Below are 12,035 nucleotides of genomic sequence, written 5' to 3' on the forward strand. Positions count from 1 at the left end.
AATTCTATGAGTACTATTTTTTTCATATACATCCTCTCTTTGTTCTCAGTTTATCTTTCACCTTTCGTATGTCAATTCAGTTCAGTCGCTCAGTCGTGTTGGACTCTTTGTGACCCCATGGTCACGCCAGGCTTCCCTGTCCATCATCAGCTCCTGGAGCTTGCTCAAACTCATATACATATATATATGTGTGTGTGTGTGTGTGTGTGTATACATATATGTATATGTGTGTATACCTTTCCTTTGCCAACAAAGGTCCGTCTAGTCAAGGTTATGGTTTTTCCAGTAGTCTTGTATGGATGTGAGAGTTGGACAGTGGAGAAAGCTGAGCACCGAAGAATTGATAGTTTTGAACTGTGGTGTTGGAGAAGACTCTTGAGAGTCCCTTGGACTGCAAGGAGATCCAACCAGTCCATCCTAAAGGAGATCAGTCCTGGGTGTTCATTGGAAGGACTGATGTTGAAGCTGAAACTCCAATGCTTTGGCCACCTCACGCAAAGAGTTGACTCATTGGAAAAGACCCTAATGCTGGGAAGGATTGGGGGCAGGAGGAGAAGGGGATGACAGAGGATGAGATGGCAGGATGTCATCACCGATTCGATGGACACCACTCTTTGGGTGGACTCCAGGAGTTGGTGATGGACAGGGAGGCCTGGCATGACCATGGGGTCACAAAGAGTCCAACACCACTGAGCAACTGAACTGAACTGTAAGCTGTTAGGTTATAAAGATAAGAGGTTTATCTATGTAGGACACAAGCAACTTTAAGTCAAGGCTAGGAAAAATAATACTAATTCATCAGCATACTAAAAAGGTGAATTATGATTTGTGTTCCTACTTTAGAAGTGAGGGGAGGAATGCCTTTATTTTAATAGGTTAGCTTTTAGTTTGAAAGTAGAAATTATTAGACTTATGTTCCTGCAGAAAATTCTCAAGAGAATGAAACTAAAAGAGGAACTAAAAGTACAGTCATTTCACCAATATCACTACATATACATTCTTTGAAAAAATTTATATTAGTCTAGTTCTCACCATAAAAATAATTACAAGACTTATAGGATGAATAGGTGTATAAGCTTATGCTTCAAAACTATGGAACTGAAGCTGTAACCAAAACAACAGGAAAACATATCCACATATGTACAAGGGTAAATACTCCCACACCTAGAATCCCATTCCATCCATCTTTTGAATGACATTCCTCAATCTAGGCTATGCATTCTTTAGATTGTTGCTCTCTTTTGAAGTCATCTTGAGTTATTCACACACACAAACAACTTATTTAAAGGCTTGAACTATGAGTTTGATGGTTTTATTTCCCATTTTATATCTTAGACAATTCAAATATCTTATCCAGAAAGAATAACTTTTCAAATGAAATAAAATGAGAAAAACTAAAAGACAAAGAGATTTTTGTTTTGGTTCAGCACCAGACCTAAACTTTATCCAAGAATGCAAAATTTAAAAGCATAGTATTTTTGTTTTTGCTTTCCTCTTGTGTGGTATAAAATATTGATATGATTTGGTGAAAATCGGTTTTCTATTCAGAATCTGAAACACAGTAAAATTTCAACAGCTGGTGTTAATATTTTGAAGAAGATATATGCATGTTTATGTAAAGTCTCTATCATGTGTTCTTCAGGTTTCACATATCTATGGGCCACTTTGCTATTTATGTTACTGTAGGTTCTTTTGAGCATGAATTGATGCTCATATGGTCTTATTATATTGCATTATATATATATTTTTTTCTGTACATAGTTTAAAAGGTTCTCAATTTTGTGAAATGTCAGGGCACAAGATAGAAATGACTCAACATGTTTTTAAAATATAATCAGGTTTAGAATGACATGATCATGTAGATGTGGTTGAAAGTTTAAGGGATTTCTAGCTTAATCATTGTCAGTCATATTTTGGTTCTAATGCTACTTATTTATAGAAACCTTCCATCACCCACTTTATTGCAGTTGCCTCTAACCTGGCACTGTGCATCGCATTCTAGCCTGTTTTCTGACTAAAGAAAATATTCAATAATTTATATGATTTTATTACTTTGCATATATTTATTTTTCCCAATACAATGTAAACTCCACATATAAGGTCTTGTTTCTGTTTTTGACTACTGCATTTTGATCTAGAAATGGATCTACCAGTAGGGCTCAGAAATATAAAGTCTATGAATGAATAGGTAAATGAGTAAATAAGTAGTATCACTATCATCATTTTCTTATAATATTAAGTATTGAAATTACACAAACCAGAGAGAAAAGAAAAATCTGGTAAACACTGATTATGAAAATTCATTTCTACTTGAGTTTCACTGTTCAAATATAATTATCTGAGATAATGTTGTCAGCTACAAATTGGCACTTGCCATGGGTGCTTGTCATCTACCTCTACAAGGATTACATCATATGCTGCTGCAGCTGCTGACCTTCAACACCCCTGAAGGAACTCAGGATGGAGAGCAGAAATGAGTCACTGTGCTCTGGGAAAACTGTCAGGACAGGTCTTCAGACAGTTAGATATTCTCAGGAACTGCTTTCTTGAGCCCAATTCTTTTATCTCCTCATCTCTAGTGAAGTTGCTCAGTTGTGTCCGACTCTTTGTGACCCCATGGGCTACAGTCTCCCAGGCTCCTCTGTCCTCATCTCTAGAAAAGCACTAAAATCCTTCATGGTGATGACTGTTTCTCAAGAGTAGCAGAATCTTCACAACCAGCAGAAACTTTCTAAGTTATAAATGTGCTTGATTGCATGTACTCTGCCTTTCCCAAAAATTGCACATATATTGTCCTTCCCCTATATCTCTTCAGAACAGTTTCTCAGAGCTATCTGACGTGCTGTCTCTCAGGCTGCAGTCCTCATTTTACACCAAAGTGAAAGTGAAAGTTTCTCAGTCATGTCCGACTCTTTGCGACTCCATGGGCTATACAGTCCATGAAATTCTCCAGGCCAGAATACTGGAGTGGGTAGCCTTTCCCTTCTCCAGGGCATATTACACCAAATAAAATGTTATTTTCAAGTTTCACATTGTGCATTTATTTTAAGTCAACAGTATTTTTTAAGTCGACAGTATTCTTGCCTGGAGAAACCCATAGACAGAGGAGCCAGCTGGGCTACAGTCCACAGGGTCACAAAGAATCAGACACAACTGAAAATGACCTAGCATGCACATTCTCAATCGTGGGGGCTTCTAAATTTCTCAATGTCTGGACCACATCCCAACACAATTAATCACAGTCTTGAACACATAATGATATCTAGGCATGACTATATTTTAAAGTTTCCTGTGTAATTTCCACGTGGAATCAAGGTTGGGAAGCATTGATTCAGTTTGTTCTGTACACTCTTGCTACTTACTCTAAGTGGGGACGACAGATCAGCTGCATCAATATCATCTGGGTGTGTGCTAGAAATGTGGAGTCTCAGGCCCCAGAACTTCTGTACTGGAGTCTACAAGTAAAAAAAAAAAAAAAAAAAAAAAAAAAAACTCTCAGGGATCACATACACACATTAAAGTTAGAAAAGGCTGCTGTTCAGTCAGGGCTGAGAACCAGATGAGACGAGGCTGATCTGCAGTAGAAGATCCACATGGGGCTTAGATTAGTGACTTCTAGCTGTGTGGATGACAGACTTGGGTTCTGCCATATTTCAAAAGCACCTTGGTGGATGGTAATGAGCCACCATTGACTTCTTGACTTCGATCAAGGAGCTGACAGCTCCCACCCTACAGACAGATACCTCCAGGAGAGCAAGGGCAGGGGAACAGTAAGAGAATTTCAACAAGTCACTAAAACAGACTGAGCTCATATAGAAGCCACTGGATTAAATGTCTGCATCACACAGAATAGGGCTTAGAGATGGAACACAGCATCAAGTTTTACAAAGATAAAGATACATTTTTGGAAGCCTGAGGCTATGACTGTAAAATTATTTTGCATGTAAAATGTTAGTAAAGTGCTTACACTCAATGGTAATTATTTTAAAGAAGCTAATGACCACTAACCCTAACATAGACAGCATATTAAAAAGCAGAGACACTACTTTGTCAACAAAGGTCCATCTAGTCAAGGCTATGGTTTTTCCAGTAGTCATGTATGGATGTGAGAGTTGGACTATAAAGAAAGCTGAGCACAGAAGAATTGATGCTTTTGAACTGTGGTGTTGGAGAAGACTCTTGAGAGTCCCTTGGACTGCAAGGAGATCCAACCAGTCCATCATAAAGGAAATTGGTCCTGGGTGTTCATTGGAAGGACGGATGTTGAAGCTGAAACTCCAAAATTTTGGCCACCTGATGCGAAGAGCTGACTCATTTGAAAAGACCCTGATGCTGAGAAAGATTGAAGGCAGGAGGAGAAGGTGATGACAGAGGATGAGATGGTTAGATGGCATCACTGACTCAATGGACATGAGTTTGGGTAAACTCAGGGAGTTGGTGATTGACAGGGAGTCCTGGTGTGCTGCGGTTCATGGGGTTGCAAAGAGTCTGACACGATTGAGCAACTGAACTGAACTGAACTGAATGGAACTGAACATTTGGAAAAGAATCCCCCTTTTATAATCTAATGTCTCATATGTAAAACCTATTTAATACAAAGGACTCTGCAAGATATGAAGTCATAACATCCACTCAAGAAAATATCCCCTTAATAAGTCTTAAAATAGTCACCTGTCTTTACAAATTCCCCCATTTCATGGAATCAAATAGCTTTGCTGTTATTTAGTTAATTATAGCTATTTCAAAAGCATGTAAAATGAAAGCCCAAATGAGGATTATGGTACTTTGATATATCATACTGATTTTAACTATCTAATTAATTATTTCTTATGCAAACTTTCTTCACAAATAATAGGTAAGTCTGACTTGTGAATTCTTGAAACTGGGTAAATTGATGCATTACTCATTGTTCCCTCTGTAATCACAGAAACTGCAATCAAATGTGGCATTCTTAAATCCAGTTGTCAAGCCTTATTCATGAGTAGGCCTTATGAAGAGTCAAAGTAGGCAGCTGAATATGTCATATGATTTGAAAGCACTGGGAAATTATTTTTACTTAAAATAAACTACCTTCCTCATTATCTTTCTCTGTGTATGAAATTTCATCTTTAGAAATCTCTTGGGGTTTTAACTTTAGTTTTTACTTAATACTTGGAAGTTTGACTCTTCTCTTTTACAAATGCTTTCTGAGAACTCATCTGGAGATTCAGGAAGGACATCCCTTCTTACATCCACCTAAAGAACTATATTTCTAATTCAGGGAAGTCTTTCCTGTCATGGAATTTAAGCCTGAAACATAAAGAGGATAAAGAGGTGGTCCTTAAAGCTGGTCATATTGGCAAGATCATACCTGGGAGCAAAGGCAAGTCACTCATGTGACTTGCTCTTACATACTCTCAGGAGGTTAGATGATCAACATAAAGGCCAAGAGAAACAAGGTAAGGAGGAGGAGAATCTAAGCTGTAAGGTATTATAATTTTGTATTTCAGATAATATTCAGCCCTTGGCCTGAAGTCAAGCCCTCCATCCTACCAGGGAACTGATGATAGAAGAGATTATTATTTTCTTAGAGAAACACAGATAATTCTTTTTTAATTTATTTTTAACTGGAGGATAATTGCTTTATGATGTTGTATTGGTTTCTGCCATACATCAACATGAATCAACCATATATATACATATGTACCATCACTCTTGAACCTCCCTCCCACCTCCCAGTCCATCCCATGGCTCTACATTGTCAAAGAGCACTGGGTTGAGCTCCCTGCATCATACAGCAAATTCCCATTGGCTATCTATTTTACATAAGGTAATGTACATGTTTTAGGACTACTCTTTCAATTTGTCCCACCCTCTCCTTCCCATACTGTGTTCGCAAGTCTGTTCTCTACACCTAAGTCTCTACTGCTGCCCTACAAAATAGGTTCATCAGTATAAATTTTCTAGATTCCACATATGTGCATTAATATATTATACTTGTTTTTCTCTGTCACTTACTTCATTCTGTGTAATAGGCTCTAGGTTCACCCACTTCTTTAGAACTGACTCAAATGCATTCCCTTTTATGGCTGAGTAATAGTCCAATGTATATATGTACAATAATTTATTCATTCATCTGTCAATGGACACTAGGTTGATTCCATGTCCTGGCTATTGTAAACCATGCTGCAATGAACACTTGGGTACATGTGTATTTCAAAGTTGTGCCCAGTAGTGGGATTTTTGGGTCACATGGTAGGTTTATTCCTAGCTTTCCAAAGAATCTCCATATTGTTCTCTATAGTGGCTGTATCAGTTTACATTCCCACAAACAGTACAAGAAAGTTCCCTTTTCTCCACATCCTCTCCAGGATTTATTGTTTGTAGATTTTTTTTTTTTTTGATGATGGCCATTCTGACTGGTGTGAGGTGATACCTTATTGTGTTTTGATTTTCATTTAGAGAAACACATATTTCTTGATGAGAATTGTACCCACATTTTCTGACAATTGTTTCTTTTTCTACTATGTATAATTGTTTAATTGCTGAGATTCAGGAAAAGAAAAAAATTACATTTGTGGTTTAATTATTCTTTTCTATGCATATGTGTTCTTATTTTGTTGTTGATGTGCTTTGTAATACTTGCTTTGAATGTATTACCAGTTAGAATGAAGCTATGTATTTTTAAGCAAACAGACATAAAGAAACAGAACTTCATTCTCTTATATAATCATTGTTTCGCTTCCCAATTTTGAGTAATAAGGTATTCAATTGCCAATATTTCACATTTCCTTTCTTTTGTTTTACACTTAGCAATCAATACTCTTTGACATACCATATGTTTTACTTTGTATTTTATCTATTATCTATCCCCTGTAGTCTTTACAAGAATTTAGTTTTACAAAAGTACAGATTTTTACAGATTTTATTCATTGCTGTGTTCCCAGTGCCCCCAACAGTTTGACACATATTCAACTTTTGACAATGTTTCTGAATGAATAAGTAAATAGATGAAACTTGAGACAAGAGAACCACAACTTTCATTAAACTAAAATGTTAACAGTAACACCCCATCACTAATGCATGTTATTTCTAATTCCAGACATAATCAATCCACAGGGCAAATGCAAATGTTCTAAATAGGTGGTGACAAATGAGTCAAGGAGAACCCATAGTACACAGTCATTTTATAGAAAAGCAAATCTCTCTCTCTCTTTTTTTTTTTAGTGGCTTGTTATCCTATAGTCCACATGTACTTTTAAAGTGAGTACTACTTTTAGGCTTCTAAAGTCCCATTGTATGTGATTGCAAGTTTTGTGGGATTTATTTCTGTTTCTTTTTTTCAGAATTTCCTAATGAATAAAAGATAAAAATATAAAGAAACTGACTTCAGTCAACTTCATGTATTATTCAATGATTTTAGGTGTATATGTAGCACCTAGATGGTCTTTAATAAGCTATCTTGGACAGAAAAATCTAGTTTAGAATGTTATGAAACCATAGGATCCAGAGAACAATTAAAGGTAATTGTAATGCTAGATTGTCTGGGGAAAGGTGAACATTTTTCGATGTTATTGTCATTTTTTATAGTATATATTATTTATCTATAAGATAAAAATTTGTCAATAACCAGTTTTGACACAAACATAATTAAATATCTTTATTCTCTACATGTCTTGAAAAATAGTCAAGAGAATTCAAGAGAATATTAAATTATTTATTGATTGTCTGATACACTGGTTGATCACTGAGATCACAATTAATATTTTTAATTTACCTATAATGATAAAGTTCACTGTTTATTATAAAAGTATATAAACATAGTTTTCATTTTCTAAACTTACTAGAGAGAGCTCTCGTAGCAAAACTCTGCATCACTGTTTTAATTTTTATTTTGGTTCACTGCTTAGCATCTTTGCTTTAACCAACATAAATCTTTCTAATTCATTGCCTCTATATGTAATATTTTCTTCACATTTTCATGTGAATAATGTGATTTAAAATGTAATTTTACTAAACATGGGTTCACATAGCTTCAGTGTTAGAAAAGTTGAGGGGATTCCCTTGTGGTGTCTTGGTTAGGACTCTATGCTTTCACTGCAAGTGCCCAGGTTCAATCCTTGGTCAGGGAACTAGGATCCCACAAGCCTCACACTATGGAAAAAAAAAAAAAAAAAACACTGTTGAGACAGTTTAGTATAGCATATAAATTTGTCTGACATGAATTAGATATTTAAGACTAAAATTCTAGTTTCAAGAAGGCCTGTATCTCCAACAGCCTTAATCTTAGGGTAGAATATGATACTAAAACTAGAAAAAAACAAAACTCTAGACTATGAGAGAAGCAGTTATAGACAGGCTATAACCTAGACTGACAGATCTTTGCAACATGAAGAAATAAGACTTAAGTAGCTGTAGGAGATAGAAAAGAAACAGGTCATTATCCAGACACTTGAGGTCATTTATTGTAGGGGTAAATGACTTCTATAACTAAAAAGGACTATGTTACTACATAATCAATTTTACAGTAAGTCGCTCTCATCATTAGTTTTTTAAATTATGGCCATATTTTTTTTCTTTTAGGTTAGCCTGGACATCTCATAGTTTAGAAAGTTTTCTATTGGTGAATTCAATAGAGAAATCAAACTATGTTGACTTTGAAAAGTGAAAAGTGAAAGTCACACAGTCGTGTCCAACTCTTTGCGATCCCATGGACTGCAGCCTGTTCCACTCCTCTGTCCATGGAATTCTCCAGGCAAGAGTAATGGAGAGAGTTGCCATTTACTTCTCCAAGAGATCTTCGAGACCCGGGGATCGAACCCAGGTCTCCTGCATTACAGGCAGATTCCTTACCAGCTGAAACACAAGGGAAGCCCATGTTGACTTTACTTAATAACAAATAATAAAAGTAAGTAATGAATTATTTTTCTCTCTTTTACTCCCTTTTTTCCTTCAAATATCAAGCAATATTTATTAAACACAAAATATATACTAAAATTCAGCTTGCTACCAAGGCTATAAATGAAAATGAGGCAAAAATTTCTGACCTCAAAGAGCTTGTAAGGGAGAATCTGGAAATGTGCAAATAAAAAGATGTCATTCCTCCCTGTTTAAATCAAATAGACATTTATGAGATTCTTGCTATAAAACAAGGTGCTGAGATAGATTCCCTAATTTTTTTTTTCTGTACTACACATACTATAATATTTAGCACATTGAAGTTGCTCAAAATAATTTATTGCATTACCATTTTGTGTATTTTATATGTGAACTTTCTGCATGAGACTCTTCCATACAAATATCCCCTTGTTAGCGTCAATGTGATAGCAACTTTTTCTGTAGGTTTACTGATGATTGGAAGAACATATGTAAACACTGTCTAACAATACCTAAAAATTAATCAGTGCATCATAGAGAAATCAGACATCTATTCTTCTTTCCCCCTTTATATGTCTATGTATCTCTCTCTCTCAAAAACACATATCTGTAGTAGATGCACAAATCACAGTTTATAGATGTAAGGGAAAAAAATGAAGAAATAAATCTTCAATATATCTCAAAAAAGAATATCATTCATTTGTGAATAATAGTCATCTATATTATAGAATTTTGATTATTAATTAATTATTATAAGATTTTAAAACATGTGCTTTTCAAGCAGAAATAATTATTTCTAAACCAAGCACAAACTATATGATTGATAGTGGTCTGCTTTTTACTCATCACTAGACTACAGGCTCTATGAAGAGAAGGACTTGTCTATCATGTTCATTGATATATTTCTAGCACATAGCACAAAGCTTTGTATAATGCATGTTAGCTATTCCACGACTGTCTTTTATAAATAATTTCCAAAATTTAAGTCTTTTTTAAAAAGATTTTGTGGGAAAGCAGATAATATTCTTTTTCATGCCTGTTTTAGATTGGGTCTCAAGCAGCTTTCCTACACAGATTAATTCCCTTGGTAAATGCTCCAGTAATGCCTCATACTATCTTAATGTGGCAATTACAACATTGCTGTAATTTGCTAGGCATTAAGTGGCTTTATTATTTTACCTTCTATCTTGTCCTATAAACTATAAGGTCCATAAAGATAGAATACAAAGTTTATCAGTTTGTCTCTGCTAAATATAACTTTCCCAGGAGCAATATTAATAACTCAGAAAATTTTAATTAAATTAGTTAAGAAATTACTGTGCTCACTAGTACAAACCTCAATCAACTTCACAATGTTTTTGGTAATATTGCTACACTATTCTAGAAGTGTAAAATTATAGGTTTTATGTGATGCTTCCCTCCCTTCTCAAAATCTAAAAGTCATAAAGCTTACTAATCTGCAATTAAATTAATTTACTTAATTCTGATTTTGCATCTATCAGATTACCAGCCTTTTATATGTTTCCTTAAATTAAATTTATGTTTTAAAAGTTATTATTAGTTTTCAAAATAGGATATACTAATTTTAGGGAAGAAATCATATAGTTAAGGGAATAACTCTTAATTAGTTTTCTATAAAACTTTAAAATCATTGTTCTCTCAACTAGAGTTATATTGCCTTTCAACAGTTGAAAATATGAAAAGCAAGGTAACCTTTGCGAGAAGAGAAGAGAAATGTCATCTTTATTGCCAATAGGGCGCAAAAACATGGCAGATATTTTATCGGTAATATTTGAGAAACTGATGACAAAGGTGTCCTGTCAGTGAATGATAATTGTTGAATATCTGTGACAGAGTGTTAGAATTTCACTGTTTCTATGCAAAGCTGCGAGATGAGTACTGCGTGCTTCTTTCCCTCTTAGCTTCTCATTCAAATTTCTCTATCTTAGCACCTCCTCTCATGCGACCTCCATGACTGTCCTTGTCACTGGTAATTCCTTTTCATGGTATATTGCCCCTTGTTTCAGCACCCCACAGAATCATCACCTCCCCTGACCTATGATCCAAAGTATTTAGTTCAAGTTCCACATTCATTGCTCCATATTCTAGTTTATTTTCTCAGCTATCGTTATGAAACAGTAGTCTAATAAATTAAGTCACAGACAGCTGATGATGTGTTTTATTATCTTCTGCCTTTGTCTACTTATTTTAACAGTAAATGTGTAGAAATGTCAATAGCTTAACTCAAATTAGTATAGCAATGATCAGACAAATATAGGAGCATTTTGTAGGTGGATTTAAGGCATACTAGATAGAACAGAATTCTGTGTTCTAGTTTCCTATATTATTTTTATACATCTTTTGATTTATTGTAAAAATATCATTCAGTAGTTGCACTTATCAATCCTTTTGAGTAAGTACATAGACTTTTTAAAAAGTCATCTTCTGCCATCATTTTAGGGATAAAAATAATAATGGTTGTGTTTAAAATGACTATTCTAAGTCATGTTGCAGTTATCACCAATACTGCAATGATAGTGCCAAGCTTATGAAAAAACATTGCTGTTGTGATGTAAAGATGTCCTTTATATGTAAGGCCTTTCAGAAGTGTACCCAGAAATTCCTTCTTAGTGCACAGGAACCATCATCACCGTTAACACTGAAACACAGTTTATGTCTCCTGGGAAAGAACATGCAATAGTGTCAATATTTGAATGAAAACTACAAAACTCCCCCTGCTAGCAGAAAGTACTGAGAAAATGATCCCTAGTAAATAAATCTTTTTTTTCAGGCAACATAGAAGGAAAAAAAATGATAAGAATCAATCAGTTGCCCAAGGAAATATAATAATCAGAAACCAATCAGCAAGTTAACTGCTCTGGGGCGGTGAGTGACTTTCTAATGATACACAGTCAGAAAAATAGGCTTATAGGTAAGTAACCTTCATTTTTCCAAAGGCAATGCTCACCATCTATTATAATGTCATGATTCCATAGCTGGAGGCTTAGAGAGCTCTTAACTTGTAAATAGATTTTAGATGATGGTTGACACCAAATGACTTCATTCTTGAGGCAGATTACAGATAGCAATTTTTAAGGAAGGTTTGATGGCGAGACTAGCTAGTTGCCTTGTAATTTTCTACTGTTGTAACATTTTGACCTTTATAAAAATGTTGAAGT

Source organism: Cervus elaphus, chromosome 30 (assembly GCF_910594005.1).
Source record: "Cervus elaphus chromosome 30, mCerEla1.1, whole genome shotgun sequence".
Lineage (NCBI taxonomy): Eukaryota > Metazoa > Chordata > Mammalia > Artiodactyla > Cervidae > Cervus > Cervus elaphus.